The sequence below is a fragment of the Sarcophilus harrisii genome, chromosome 2 (assembly GCF_902635505.1).
Source record: "Sarcophilus harrisii chromosome 2, mSarHar1.11, whole genome shotgun sequence".
Taxonomy (NCBI): Eukaryota; Metazoa; Chordata; class Mammalia; order Dasyuromorphia; family Dasyuridae; genus Sarcophilus; species Sarcophilus harrisii.
In genome coordinates, this window is record NC_045427.1 from 355,578,749 (window position 1) to 355,595,785 (window position 17,037).

Consider the following 17,037-nt stretch of genomic DNA (forward strand, 5'->3'; position numbering starts at 1 on the left):
TTCTTCTCTCTACTACTATTCTCCTTACTCCTAAGGGAAGCATGCCATTTCTGGTCTCGTCCTTAAACTTCCAGTTCAATCTGAAGTGGTGATAACTACTTGGACAAAGTTTTGTCCTCCTTATGACTCCAGTGATGACTAACAAGGCATGCTTACTTCTTCAGTAACAACTATAAATACATATCTTTGGGTTTTTTCTCTTGTTTACTTTTGAGGCAATTAGGAGCTTAGTGACTTGCTCAGGGTCACAAAGCTAGTAAGTGTCTGAGGCCAAATTTGAATTCAGGTCCTTCTGATTCTGGACAGGTGCTCTTTTCCTTATATTTTTGTAAATATTTCTTTAAGACTGGAAATGCAATCATTATCCTGATTGCATAGATGAGAAAACTGAGGAACAGAGAAGTAAAGTGACTTACTCAAGGCTGGAGTCAAGTCTCCAAACAATTCTATGACAATGACATAAACTGAGATCTTTTGGGGGACCCTGTAGTAAACTCTGTCCTCTTGGGGGGGATCTCTCAGACCCTGAAAAAAGCCTGCAAACTCCCAGTTAAGTGGTCTCATTCAACTGGAGATCTTGGTCAATCACCCTCCACAGAATTGCCACAAATAACTCTCATTAGCTCAAACTTCCAATTTAGTACTCTCATTCAATTTTAAATTGAATTGAAAACCAGTCTCTCGGGAGTTGCCCTTCCCCCCTCCAGGCCAAAGATCAAAGCAAGCCCCAATGTATCTAGGGCTACATGCCCAGATATCTTTGGCAGATGTCTTAACCGACCATGGCTACTGGTGAAGATATTCTCTTCTCAGTGGTTAACCTCTGCTATATTCCTAACAGGACCTTTTGCCAATAAATCCCTTTTTGTCACACAGATTTCAGATTTGCAAATGCTTTCACAAGGGACCTGCACCTCTGACTAGAGGGGATTTCCCAACCTTATCATTTGCACCTCATCAACAAGTCTAGTATTCTTTGGACTAAATTTTTTTCCCTTCACTGGTGCCTTTAGTTTTCAGGCAGGTAGCTCTAGAGTACCTAAATCAGACTATCCACATCATTCCTAAACTGAGAATGAAATTACTAAACTGCTGGTTTATATTAAGTATATACTTAATATAAGTAATAATACTTATATTAAAAAATAAATGATCATAATTATAACTATTATTAGGAAATCAGTGAATTGGACAATTCATTTTAAAAAACTGGATAAAATATACTTTTGTCTTTACTTATAACTTATTTTTCATTCTATACCTTCCATTCCCAGAAAGTCATCCTTTATAATAATAAAGTATAAAATTGGGGTAAAAAGCAAGCAAAACAAACCAATATGCTGAAAAAAGATTAATGTTGAGATTTCTGGTTGAACAGTAGGAAGACTGGATGAAAAAAAAAATCCAATATAAACCTGACATTTGTACAGATTAGATAATAAATAATTCTAATAAGAAACTATAAATGACTTCTTCCATTCCAAAACTGCACTCAACTCCCCTCACCCCCTCAAAAAAAAACCAACAGGGAAGTCAGCAGCAAGCTTCAGTAAGGATTGAGACAGAGCCCAGGGATTATACTAGAAGGGGAAGTGGAGGGCGAACTGGTATAATAAGATATCTTATAGAGAAAAATAGAAAATACTCCATAGTGTGAATTTCCATAGAATGGTTTAGAGGTTCCTAAAATTATCCTGACATATTATAGTACACTCTGAAGATTTATCACTCTGAAACTAGGTAATCTAAGGTGAGACACAGAAAGAATGACCTCAGTCAACCCTTAAAAACATAGCAGGGGCCACAAAGCTCCACTTAAAGAACCTGGAGAGATAAGAAAAAGCTGAAGTTGAAATCTAGGCTCAGGCAAATCACTTGACCCATTTGTTATTAGTGTCCTCAACTGCAAAATGAGGATAATAATCATATCTACATCACACCGTTGTTGTGAAGATCAAATGAGATGGGATTTGTAAAAAGAATTTAGTACAGGAAATTACTTATATATGCTTATTTCTTTCTCTCCTCCCCTTTCCTCAGTTTACTTTTGTTCCTCTTTCTTCCAATTACAATGCTATCATCACGTATTTTTTCTAGTTCTGCTTAATTCACTTTGTATCAGTTCACATAAGTCTTCTCTGTATTCTTCGTTATCATTTCTTATAGAGCATAAGATTCCTATACATTCGTGATCTATTATGATTTGCTCAGTCATTTCCTCATTCAATGTGTATTTACTTTGTTTCCAAATATTTACTTGAATAAAAAGTGAAGCTATAAATAATTTGGAGTATGTGGTGGCTTATTTATTTATTTTTAAATCATTTACTTCTTTGACCTGTATGCCTAGTAATAGCAGACTCTCTGGGTCAAAAGGGCACGGGTAGTTTAGTCACTTTCTTGGCCAAATTCCAACTGCTTTCCAGAATAGTTAGACTAAATTCACAACTCCACCAACAAAGCATTAGTATGTCACCTACTCATAGTGCTGATGAAGGGTAAGAGATCCCCCTCTGGTCGATGTATCTGCAGAAAAAACCCAAAGTCTGTGGCAAAAGGGGATTTATTTGCATAAGAAGAAAGCTTTCTTAGTGGCCAAAAAATCTTGATAGGATAGTTTTGCAAAATGTCTGGGTATACAGCTAGATATATTGGGGCTGCTTTGAGCTTTGGCCTCAAGTGGGGAGGGAGGGGAAGGGGGGCCTTATCCCTCGATGAATCTGGGAGACTGATTTTCAATTTAATTCAATTCAAAATTGAATGAGATCCCTTATCTTGGGGGTTTCCTTTATGGACATAAGGGTGTGCCCCTTCTAGTGGAGAGTTTGAGATCCCAATCACCTTTCCCCCACAGATTAAAGCGAACACAGTTCACATCAGGGCCTCTCCAACCCTTCCCCCCAAAAGATCTCAATTTATATCAGTGCGGTAAATTAAAAATACACTGGAACAGAAACAAAGACATTTGGGTTTCAGTCCTGGCTCTGCATGGCCATCAGTCATTTAGGGGCATCAGTTCTCTTCTACAAAATAAGGGATTGGATTAAATGATCTCTAAGATACAATCTGATCTAAAACTGTGTTCTAAAGGAAAATATACATGCCAGGAAATATTTTTGCTAAGTTACATAAATTAGCAGCCACTTTTTCTTCCTCAATACCCATGATGTATAGATTTCAAGTAATCGAAACATATCAATCTAAGAAAAACTGGGAATGTAATCCTGCAACAGAAAGACATATAAAACACTCCTAAGCAAAATAACAGGTCAAATAATTGCTATCACCTCAACAATCAGAGAGAGAGGCTAGAAAACATGAGTCTAAGAGTTTATAATATGCCCTATTTGATCACTAGCTCTGCATCCAAACTGATACTTGCAGGCATCATCAAGGGAAACAGTCCTCATGGGGAATGGACCCATCATTCTCACTATCAACACCAACTGCTATCAATAGTCAGCTAAGTGTATGCTCTGTTATGATAGTTCTTCAGGTCACAGAACCAAACCCCTGTGGAAAAGAGGCCAATCAAATGCTGTTCCACAAGGTGGGCAAGCCAGCCTAGGTAAGCTAGCAAAACAACCTAACAAAGACAGAAGTGGCATCATACACCAGCTAACTCAAACCACCACCTCCAAATCCAAATGAAAACAGTCCAAGCTCTAGAGTGAATAGATGAGCCCTCCCAGTTTAGCACCCCATATAACTTCCAAAACTATCATCTAAGAAGTTCTTATAGAGAAAAGCTCTGGCAAACACTTCTGCTGGTGCTACAGGTGCTAGAGGTACAACATCTCCTTAACAGCCAGTGCTTTAAAGACTAGAAGAAAAATGTCACCAAACTCCCTGGCACTGTTAAATGGTTCAATATAAAACATGGATTTGGCTTTATCAATGCAAATAATATTACAAGAACATCTATTACTACTTGGGTAACGCAGGTGATAAATTGCACTTCTGACCTATGTGATCTTTGGCAAATCAAGTTTCCCTCAGTTTTCTCATCTGTAAAATGAGCTAGAGATATCTCTGCCAAGAAAATTTCAAATGAGATCACAAAAAATTCAACATGACTGAAGAATTACAAATTACCATATTCTTTGCTGCTATCCTTTAAGGACCATGAAACTTTCCATTTAAATTGTATCTGAAATCTCCATACAAGTCTCCATATGAGCTCCTTGAGAGCAGGGATTATCTTGCTTTTCTAATCTCAAATAAACTTGTAAAAAAATTTATATATACATATATGCATACACACACACACACACACACACACACACACACGTTTTGCTGAGGCAATTGAGGTTAAGTGACTTGCCCAGGATCACACAGCTAGGAAATATTAAGTGTCTGAGGTCAAATTTGAACTCAGATCCTTCTGACTTCAGGGCTGGTGTTCCATCCACTGCACCTCCCCTTCCCCCCATAAAACAAAAACAAAAACAAACCACCTCTAACTTTTCCCATTGTATTTCTCTTTTCTCTCCCTCCTCAGAAAACCTTCCCTTACAATAAAGAAAAAAAGATAAAACTTTAATTTAAGCAAGACTAATCAAACAGTCCAATTCCGAAATTAACATTCTATATCCATGCTTTTCCACTTTTGCCAAGAAAGAAGGTACTTCTTAATAACTCCTCTTGAGGATTAAGTCTGGTCATTTAATTTCACAGAATTCAGTTTCAATTGCTTTGTAACTGTTCAGTTCTTTCCATATTCACTGCAATAGTCAGTGGGAATGTAATTTTCCTGATTTATTTTACTTTGCATCAAGTGAAGTCTTTCTATGATTCTCAGTATTCATTATTCACTATTACTTATTTGTTATTCACTATTTCTTATATTCACTATTCACTATTGCTACTTTGGCATAATTCTAAGTTGCTTTTCATAATGAATTTACCACTCTATCAATCATGTTGCTAATTCTTAATTTTATAGTTACATATCTATATTTTAATAGGGGGCTCTTAAATACACATACTTAACAGTATATTCAGAGAAAACAACTTCCTTAGGCTTTGCCTCAGTATGAAAGATGAGTGTTGAGTAGGTTTCAAGCAGAACTCAAACTGGGTTCAACATAGGAATGATTCCCAAATTAGGTCTTTACAATGCAATATCATTATTTTATCTCAAGTGAATTTCTAGAATGTTAGTTATACTCAGTCAGTTATACGTACAAGCATTTCAGAACAAAAGATCCATTTATTCAGCACTCATTGAATGCCTATGTGCAAAGCACTATGAGAACGTTGATCAGACAGCCATTGTCCTCATGAAATTTGTAATCTAGAAGATATATAAATAATCACAATGCAAGGAAAAATGTGATGTGAGGAAGAGATATATATCAAGGTACTCTGGGGATAAGGATGACATTTTTTTTTTCCTGAATCTGGTTCCTCATTTGTAAGATGAGGCGATAAGAAAAGACAATCTATAATGATGTTTCCAACTTTAAATCTAGAATTTTGTTGAGGATGGAAGGAGGAATCAAGGAAAGCTCTATGGAAAAGATTACAAGTTACCTAAACTTTGAAGAATGAGTTAGAGATCTCTAGCCTATAGTGTATGTGAGAGAGAAGAGGGACCAGAGAAGAAAAGATACACACACATACACACACACACACAACACATATACACAAAACTATCTGGCATTTGCAGTCTTGCATAGGTATAGAAGAAATGAGTCCCCTCCACATCAACATTAGAACTGAAAAGCATGACTTCAATGAAGATTATTATTTACTACAATTTAATGAAATAAGTAGAGATTTCTAACCAAAGCACCTTATACACATCATTTAATCTTCAAAACCCTCAGAGACATTAGTATTTTCACAATTTCATAAGAAAATACGAAAATGATATAGAAAAAGGTCATCTTATGCATGGTTAGTTAAGAGTCTGGATTTGAGTACATAATTTTTAAGAAAATAAAGAAATTCTGAAAAAAACAAAACACAATCACTGGGCTAAAGCACAGAATGCAAGAACAATTAGTGGCAGATTAAAAGATCACAGTGGAAGAGCACAAGTATAATATGGTGAGTCCGAATTTCATTCAACTGGGAACTACTCAATGTTTCTGTATTTCTGATTTTATCATTCAAAACTGCCATCTGCAAAGTTATTAGTGTTTCTTAACTGATAAATCTGAAAAGCCTTCTTAGTTCTTCATTTGACACTTGACCATCTTCTCGTTAGGTTTCCCTCACACTTCCCTTGTGATTCTTCATCTCTTATCCTTTGTCTCAGACTTTTAAAGTCTTCACTGCTGACTTATTATCCATAGAAGAGTCATATTTCCCTAGTCCTCACCTAAAATGTTGAATATTTCCAAAACTGTGCAGATCCCTTTTTGCTACATTTCTATCTCAGTGACCTTATTTGCTCTCATGGGTTTAATAATCATCTTGAATCACATGACTCAGAGATCTGTATATTCTTCTGGAACTATCAATCCTATATGACTAATAGCCAGTCTTATGTCATCAACCAACATAATCAAATTATAAATCATGGAGACACCATGTTTAAAACTAAACTCACTGTATTTCTCTTCCTAGTCATCCTACTTCCAACTTTTTCTATTTCTGCCAAAGGCATCGTTATCCTAGACACTTCTATCTCCTACATTTTTATTCAATTGTCAAATCTTGTCATCTCTTCACATTCTAAGTCTTACTCAGTCTACATCTTAGTTCAAGCCCTCATCACTTCCTGTCTATCTTATTTTAGAAGTTTTCTAAAATGCTCCTTGCCTCTAATTGTCCCTATTCTAATTCATCCTCAACATAGTTGTCAAAATGATTTTCTTTAATGTATAGATATAACCATATCATTACTGAGCTCAGACTCAATACTGGAACTTTGAGAATTAAATGTAAACTTGTTTGACTTTAAAGCCCCTTCATAACTTTGTCTTCTCTTTGTAGATTCAATCAGAGCATCACTCTTTTTCTTGTACCTGACAGTCCAGAAAGATTCTTTCTCAGTTCTAATAAATGGCAATTTATCTCCCCATCTGTACTTTTGAACTGGTCTCTCTATCCAGAATGTGATCCTCCCATTTGCAGCTTTACAGAATGCCTGCTTGTGAGATACAATTTAAACACTATTTTCTATACCCTTTTACAATACTTCATCACCTTATTCCCTGTTATCTTATATTTAACCATCATGTAATCATTCTGTATATATAGAGGAGGTTTCAAAAGGTTTAGGGAGGTAGGTGACACAGTAGATTGAGTGTGTAGTCAAGATGATGTGTTCAAATCCTGCCTCAAACAGTTTGATGCTACATGACCCTGAGCAAGTCATTTAATCTATCTGCCTATCTACTGGAGAAGGAAGTGGCAAACCACTCCAGCATCTTTATTGAAAAAAACCCCATAGATGGTATTGGTATGCTATGGTATACAGTATCACACAGAATCTGATGCAACAAAAACTTTGGTGCTATGTTAACTTAAAAAGGATAACTTTATTAACTTAAAACTCCATCAAAATTTTTAGGATACCATGCATGTATATGTCTCTGTCAATATATATAAATCTTGATAATAATTCTTACTATCTCTAATTCTTACGAAAGTGGCTGGCATTTAAGGGTTTGTCGAGTATCAATGCAATGATAAGACAGCAAAATTAACAATGCTTTGAAAAATGAAATGCCTACAAAAGAGTTTGGAGGGGAATAAAATGGAGGAAGAAAAAGAATGAAAGAGAGAGAGAAAAAAAAAGAGTCCAATAGCAGAGCAATACTCCTATTTAAAAAGTTGGAGAAAAGAGGCAAAATTTTCAAAAAACATAGTGAATATAAAATATAGGAAGTATCTTTTGTGAGGGTGATGATATGTGTTAAAATCAACATGAGAAAAATACTCATGAAATTGTTTATCATATTAGAAATTCAAAGTGATACAATTTTAAAGTATGATATTAAGTGTCAAGTGTCTGAGGCTGAATGTGAACTCAAGTTCTCCTGACTCTAGGGCTGGCACTCTAATCACTGCATCATTTTACTGCCCCTGTCTATAGGGTCCATAGATGACACTGAGAAACAAGATAAAAGGAACTGAAAAAGATCATAATAAAATATTCTTTAATACAGTAATCAAAGAGTAGGAACAGCCAGTTCTTGAAGTGAATAAAGATAATATCACAAAATTAAAAGCTAATGGGGATGCCAGGAAATAAGTACATGATGATTATATACACTAATAATAATATCTAATATTCATATAGCATTTACTGTGCTAAGTGCTTTCCAATGATCTCACTTGATTCTCACATCAAAAAGAAAAAAGAGAGAAAGAGAAAACAAAATGCAAGCAAACAACAAAGAGTATGAAAATACTATATTGTGATTCACATTCAGTCCCCACAGTTCTCTCTGGGTGCAGATGGCTCTCTCCATCATAAGTCCATTGGAATTGGCCTGAATCAGCCTTGCTGTTGAAAAGAGCCAAGTTTATCAGAATTGATCATCAAATAGTCTTGCTGTTACTATACATGATTTTCTCTTGGTTCTACTGTGAGGCCAAATTTAAAATTGAACTCAGATCTTTATTATTCCAGGGCCATATCAAATGCCTCAATTTTAAAAAATAATCTTTGCACAAAGTATAAACTTAAGGAAATATGAGCTAAATTTATTGAAAGTGACATAGAATTATATAACAACTATGAAATAAAAGTTAGCTCAGTGATTCTTCTATTAGGAAGGAGTATGGCTGAGGAAACTATCATGCATGACTTTCTTCTCTGAAGACCAAATTCAAGTGCCATTTTTTCCTGCTCCTTCCCATTTTTAAGTGTCCTTCTCTACCTAACTTGTAGTTGTTTTATATTGCACTACCATCCCTTATACTCTTGTTTCCCTCAACAGGCTGTAAGCTTTTTGAGACAAATTATTTCTTTGTAAATTGCCTAGTACAGCATTTCGTTTGTATCAAGTGTTTAATAAATGCTTATTGGTTAAATATGCATTTCTATTATTTCTTGTTTTGTCACATCACTGGCTTATCACCTTTCTATTATTCTCTGGTAACATCTGTTACACTCTTTATTTTGCACAGTTCCTCACTGGCAAAACACTGCAGTCTACTTATGTCCATTGCGTACCTCTCCAACTGTCTTCTTGGTAACTCTGAACCTTATTTCTCGAGATAATGTTGTTCTAGGTATTTCACTCATATAATAGTTACAATGCTGGGTGCCTTTGTATAAAGGTTATAATGAGATAAAAGATTTAGAGAAGGAAAAGATCAAAAGATCACAAAAAAGACCAACTATCTCATTTTAAAATTGAGATTCAAGGAGATTTAAGTTATTTGGTGCAGGTCAACCAAGTCTAAGCATCAGATTGAATATTTGAAATCTTATCTTGTGATCGCAGGGAGAACATTCTTTGTATTGTATTTCTAAAAAGAGCTTTCATTAAAAGCAATATATAATAGTTCTTTGAGGCAATCTAGACTTCTCTCTTCCTCCTTTCTCAATTATGGAGTTGGTTCATTGTTCACGATAAATACTTAAATTCCAATGGGCTGTGCTTGCAAGTGAAAATTGTAGACAATAGGTATTGTACATTCATTTCGACTTTCCTATGCGAATAGTTAGGCTTCGTTCTTCTGAGTATCAGTTTCATTTTTCTGAGTGATTTTTATTTTCACATTAAAGGTTCTGTAATGTTCTTGGACTTTTTGCAGTCTGAACATGAAGAGAAGCAGCTGGAGGACTTCATCATGTCCACCACCTGAACTACTCCAAAGATAGTTATTACATACCTTACGCAGATGTTTTTCTGTTTTAAACTTCACATCACACTTAGTGAAAGTTAGGTGGCCCCCTCCCAAATTATGTTACATTACATCTTATAAAGATGTTTAATGATTTTAGATATAAGTATGGAAGAAAACTTCTTGGAGAAGAGATTTCAAAATGGCATTTTGCTTTATGGATCAGACTTTTTTTTCAGTCAACAAATTACAAGTATAGTGGAATTTTTTATTCTTTAAATCTTTCAGTCAGAGTACTGTAAAAACGTGGTGTGTTATAGAATGTTATTTGTTAAAGATTACATTTCCTCTTCTCATATCTTTATCAAAGATTTCACTGTATCTACATTATTTTCATAAATTTTATGAAGAGACTTGAAAGTAGGCACATAGAATAGAATCAGTGATTTAAAAAAAGTTATAATCACTAAGTTCTAAGATTTTTTCCAGGGCTTTGGCATCTCCCTGATTTTTCAGATCTTCTGAAAACTGATCTCTAAATCCCTTAAAAGTTGTCAGTTTCTCATATGGACTTCTCTTTTCTGTATGATTAATTAGTCTAGTCTAATTGTTAATCCCATATTTTTTCCCCCTTCAGAACTTTTTCTATTTTCTCATATATTAAAAGACTAATGCTAGAATCCAGATACAATGGCTCCACTGTAATTGAATTTTGAAAATTCTTCACATATCTTTTCTATCTCTTTATTCCTGTTACATTCTTACTAGCCCTTCTGGTTTTTAATTGTCTTTCATCGAGCCTTTGGTCACTTGTTTCTCTTTAGCCCTGTCCCACTCTCTGCTTTGCAATCTTTTTATGCTTTACAATACTGATCACCTATGTACTCTGCAATCCTGTGACATTGGTCTCCTTGCAGTTCTTTTCACAATACATCCCCCATGTTCAAGCTTCAGGCATGCTCACTAGCTATATCCCATGAGTAGAATGCTCTCTCTTCCTGTCTATAACAAAGCATCTTAAACTATGGATTGTGATCTCTTAAATTGTGGATAATGGGGTCTCAAAATTATAATTTATTATCAGTATATGTTTGATTTTTATACTTACTTTATATATCTATATATCCAGGGTCAGGTAGAAATTTCTTGGAGACTTGAACAGAAAAAGTTTAAGAAGCCCTGATCTATACTACCCGAGTTTTCAAATTCCTTCAAATCCCACATAAAGTTTCACCTTAGATTGGAAATTTTCCCTTATCTCTCTTAATGCCTTCCCTTTTGATAACTTCCAAATCCTTTATGTAGATTTCGTTGGTACATAGTTCCATTATATTGTGAATTCCTTGAGAGAGTCTTTTTGGATCTGTACCATTCAACAAAGTCTAAGCCTGAATGTTTACTGACCAGAGGCAATACTGTTCATAATTTTCTAGCCACAATCTTCCTCCATATGAACTTTCAAATGGATTTATACTCAACAGTTATTGCTTTTGGTTGTCTTATTCTCTCTGCCAAGGAGAGGAAGTGCTGATGAAGTTCCTAGGCTTTTCTGGCTTCCTCATTGTGGCAACTGATTTATTTTGCTTCTACATCCCTAGGAAAGAATAGTGGTCTGTGATGATAATTGTTGTTTTCTCCATCTCCTATTTTTCAGTATCAACATCTTTAAAAAGGTGAGGAGAAAACTGCTTCAATTACACTACATTACCATCTCATTTTTATTCTGTATTCTAGAGTGACAATCATTTTTTGAACTTTGCTCAAACACAAGTTTGTAAAATACAGCTGAATCAGAAATAATTGTTTCTCAGAAATAATAAAAACACCAGTAATAAATGTTTCCCATCAAAATATAAGCAATTTAATTTTATTTCTTGCAAGTTTTTATCATGAATCCCATAATATGAGATGATCAATGCTCTATTATAAATGTCATATTGAGATCAGATTCCACAATCAAATCAAATTCATCAACTCTTTTTATTTTTCTTTTCAAAGAGAAGCTGTGATTCATCGAGAATTTCCTTTTGTTTTTCTTTTACTTAAAGGGAAGTGAGTTTATCAATATTGATAGTGATCTTGATACTGAGTTTCTCCAGTAATACCTTTATTTAGTAACTTTAAATTTTAAGCACCAGGTAAACTAATGTTGATATATTATAAAAACCGATTCTTAATATTTTCTGCCCACTTTTCTAATCACTGACAATGCAGAAGCAGAAAGGGGTTGAATAAAAATCAGGGGTCATTTTATATTCTTCTTGGTTTAATAGACTGCCATGGTTAAAGTATTCATTTCAAAGTGTTAAATCTATTACTTAGTAATAAACCTCTGTGTTCATGTAGATAGGTCTCTGGAAAACAGGCAGTCTATTGCCAAGACAGTATTGAAAGACTTTCCAGCACCATGGAACCTGGCAGATCTCGATCCTCATGGGTTCGGCTTTTGAAAGCTAAGAACAAAACTTGCAGAAAAACTGTATAAAGGTGTAGCAATGAGAAAAGAGGGATAATAAAGGATAGAAAGCAATTATAAAAGTTAACAGAAGAATGTTCTAAGATACAAATGAAAAAAGAGAATATCAGGGAGAAAATATCTAATACTACAGAAATAATACAATATGCTTTTCTCATTGATTAGAAAAAAACATGGGCTACAATAATTAGTAGTTACTAGTGACTCTCATAAGAGTCAATTCAACACAACTTTGAGGACTTAATAGCAAGAAAGCATTAAAGAAGTAAATGGAGACAATGTAAACCAGTGGTATCAAAGAGAAAAGAGATGGGTATGGAGCATTAAACCAGATTTAAGATGCCTGCTGCAGACTGTATATTGACCAGGAAAAAGCACATATATTTATATAATTCTTTTTTTTTTAAATGAATACACCAACACAGTAAAATAAGATAGTGAAAAGATGAATAATTTGGATAATTTATAAGTACAGATGGAGTATTCTCAGAGAGCAAGAGACTGAAGTTGTGAGTGAAAGGGGACAATGATAACACAAGGTTATAGAGACAGTAGGAATATTTAGGCTTAGAAAGTAGTACTTTGGTTTAATAATAATTTACATTTATATAATACTTAACTAGAAAGGTAGTTGAGTGAAAACTCTTTGGGGAAAAAACTGGGGGAAGGGGAAGACACATTTTAGAAATAAACTTGTTAGTTTCAGTGTTATAATTTACAAATTTGTAAATACCTTCAGTTCCCTCTTCCCCTCAAACAATTCCCCCCTCCAAAAACAAAAAACAACACACACAGACACAATCTCTCAATCAAAACAATTCACTTCAAGGAACAGAAGAGGTGATAGGAAATGCTAAATGTCATCAAGAGGCCCAGAAGGTCACAAGAATACCAAATTATCCAGTCAGTATAACCCTAGTTAAAATAAGGCAGTCAATTCTCAAACACAGCAAAAATAATACAGGAGGACATCAAGTGTGCTTTCCAAAGGTTGGGACTGATATGTGTAGGCCTATGATAATGTATGCCTGATGATATTATAACTAGAGTAAATAAGAACAGAAATAGAACACTCTGAGTGAATAAGTGGCATCTGGAGGTGAGTAAGATCAGCTTCAGTGAATAAGAAAGTTTTGTATTTCTTGGGAGGAATTTTAAGTTATGCTTTTCTCTTAAAGTATATTATATTCCATGGCTGCTAAAAAAAAGTATTTGGACCAATAAGGCAATTATACAAATCATGTTAATTCTGACCCTAGAAATCTATTACAGAGGAAAAAATAGCAACAATGGCAGAAATTTAGAGGTGGAACAAATTTTTGTTAAATTGATAAAATTTCCAATGCATTTATTTCAAAAGAAGAATGTTTGAAAAATGATCAAAAATAGTAAGTACATTTATATAGACAGACCAATAAAAGATTTGTTAAGCATTTACAATGTGCCAATCTGGCAGGTAGATGGCACAACAGATAGAAATCCAGGCCTGAAGAAAGGAAGACATTTCTCCTGAGTTTCTTGGTCCCAAACTTACTAGCTGTAGGACTCTGTGCAAGTTACTTAGGCCTGTCTATCTCACTTTCCTCACCTTTAAAATGAACTGGAGAAGAGAATGGCAAACCACTCCAATATCATTGTTAAGAAAACCCCAAATGAAGAGTCAAACACAATTGAACTATGTGCCAAGCACTGTGAAGTGCTAAGGTTAACACACACACAGACACACACACACCCTCCAAGACTTCAGGAGAGGTAGGCAAGAGCAAGTCCCAGTGATCCTTAAAATATGCCAGGAGTCTACAAAGTCTAGAAGCTCTTACAAGGAAGCCTCAGGAAAAACAGCAAGATCTCTTGGTCATCTATATCAAAGGAAGGAAGAGAACTGGTTACTCACTCTCATTCATCTACCATCACATGAACACTGAAGCAGCCCGGATGAGTTCTAAGCAGCCCATCTGGGCAGGGATCAGGGGTATAGTCAAAAGGATCATCAGAGTGAAGATCTAAGGTTAGATTAAAAAAAAAAATGCAGCAGTCAACTGGACCACTCTATAATATTTCCTAATGATACCTGGGCAAGCTTGAAATAAATCAAGTTTATCCAGGGTTGCCGATTGGCAAGGTAGAACATTGGAAGTTCAAGGTATTGAAGGATTCTAGGATTTATCCTAAAGACATCTCCTAAAAGGTGACATAATAAAAAAAAAAAAATGTTTGACTAAGAAAACAAATGACCTGGGCTCTACTTCAATTCATTTTACTGGTTTCAGCCCATTGCTCTGATTTTATTATAATCTTCTTAAATTTATTTCTGTCCATCTCAAAATCAGACCATCTAATTTAATGACACTATACTCAAACAAAGGTATCTAAACTATTATATGTGATTTATATTTTTAAGACCTGAATAATTGTTCAACATTTTAGCCACTGACAAAACAAATCATGTCATTTGAGAAATAACAGAAAGTACAAATATAATAACATCTCCTCTCCTTCAAAACAACCCATCTCTACCCTTCCAAATGAAAGTAGTGGCTGTAAGGCTAAAGAATCAACAAATTGGAGCTAAGAGAGTTTCAAGTGTGGATTTTTAGTTGCCTCGTCATATTTGCATTCTTATGTATGTGTGTATATTGTTTCACCAAAAGAACATAAGCTCTTTGAGATCAGGAACTGTTTTGCTTGCATCTCCAATACTTTGCATAGAGCTTGGTACAAAATCAATTAAATGCTTAATGTGTGAATGAATTCCTCTTTATCTTTTTATTTCAAAAGGCCAAAGTTAACAAAAAACACCTAAGCAGACAACCAAGAGTGGGGAAAAAAGCTAACTGGTTTGAGAAATTGTTGGTTTTGATTGCCTAGTCTTTAAGAACTAAGAAAAGGAAAAAGGCTGGACAAAACCACCATTTCATGAAATGCAAAGGATAACGGAATTAGAGTTACTAGCAATCTTAGAAGTTTATCCAGTCCATTCCCATCTGACAGTTTAACCCAGAAAGGATAAATAATTCCAAGATCACAATGACAGTGAGAGAACACAGATTTGAATCTAGATGTTTTCTGTATTATAGTTTTACCTTTTTTTTAGTTTTGTACATTTAATTTTAGTATTAACCTACTTGACAATTTATTTTCAAACCCTACTTTAACCACTCAAAATTTTCAGCAGTAGCATAAAGAGTCCTGGACATGTGGTCAGGAAAGAGCAGAGCTTGAATTTTAATTCTGACATTTATGACCTGTGTGATCATGGTTAGTCACAATCTCCTTTAATCTAGGTTTCCTCACCTGTAAGATGAGAGAAAGGATACCTGCAGTCTCTACCTCATGGAGTTTTTGAGGGCCAGACAAGAATGAATACAGAGAATTAATATCTTTGATGATCTAGGAAAGATCTTCTGAAAGCAAAAATGTTAGTGTGTAACTGACAAAATGGAATAAGACTGTCTCCCTACTATTATAGTCTAACAATTATACCACCAAGAGCTAGCATCATATATCAATTTAAGGAAATTGACATATAGAAAGGTTGTGACTACTTGGTCCCTACATTTAGAAGGTGGCAGAGTCAAGATGATAAAGTAGGTAGAGCATTGTACGTGGAGTCAAGAAAACCCACTATCCAGTCACAATTCAAATCCAATCACTAATATTTATTAGCTACATGACTGTAGGAAAGTAATTTAACATTGGCCTCAGTTTCCTCATCTGTAAAATGGGGATTTTTTAAAACCACCTACCATCTAGGGAAGTTGAAGATAAAATAATAATTGCTAATTATGATAGCAATATTTTTAAACTCTAAATTTAGTGTAGTTTCCACTATTTTTTAACTACCTCACCTAGAAAAAAGAGACAGTCAACTATAGGTGAAAACATATGGGTTTTGGTTCCAATTCTGGGGCTTATTTGTTTTGTAGCTTCAGGCAAATGATAAACAAAGTCTTGTGTATACTTTATCCATAAAATAGAGAAAATCATTGTGTCTAATTCATAGGAATATTGTAAGAGGTATGGAGTAAAATAAAACAGGTCTTCTATATCCATATTTACTTCAAAGGAAGTGCCTGAGAAGCCATTATAAAAAACTAGGTCAGAGTTTGAAAATCCCCAATTTACTTACTGAATTATATACATCTTTTCTAACTCCTAACAATTGCACAATTCAAAGACGCAATTATTTAGAGCTAAATAAAGCACATAAAAACTCAAGAGAAAAATTGTTACAAAGACAATGGCAGTATGTATTTTGGGGGGATCAAAGGAAAACAAAATCTGAAACAATTAACATTCTATATACCTTGGCACACAAATGGAAAAATGAAATTATACTATCTCAACATTTTCATCCAGGTAGCACTTAAAGAATAATTCTCTTATTGTGTGATCCTGGACAAGTCACTTAACACCCGATTGCCACAAAAAACAACCAAATAATTCTGCTTTGTACAACAAAGCAGTTTAGATGTTAAGAGCCAATCCCAAATGATTAAATTTTGCGCATTTTCAAAGTTTGCATGATAACTGTAAAATTATGTTCTCCTGGGAGCATATCTTTGCAGGATACCGGCTGCAAATGATAATCCTGTTCATCAAAGCAAATTTTTATAACTATATATACAATCAGATACTATTAGTCTGAATAGTTCTTAGGCAAAAAGGGATTTTAGTAGCCATCTAGATTCAATCCTTTCTTTTCACATCTCTAATCCTAGCTTCTTCAGCTAGGATTTAGGTCTTTTAGAAAAATTTAGGGAACAGTCACACAATGAGAAAATGGATTCCCAGAATGTGACAAATTA

The 17,037-nt window shown here is 34.5% G+C and overlaps 1 protein-coding gene across 8 annotated transcripts in view; it reads right to left on the minus strand.

Moving 5' to 3' along the window:
• The window catches only part of MARK3 (microtubule affinity regulating kinase 3), a 120,265-nt gene that overhangs the window by 30,098 nt on the left and 73,130 nt on the right, over positions 1 to 17,037 (minus strand). The window lies entirely within an intron of this gene.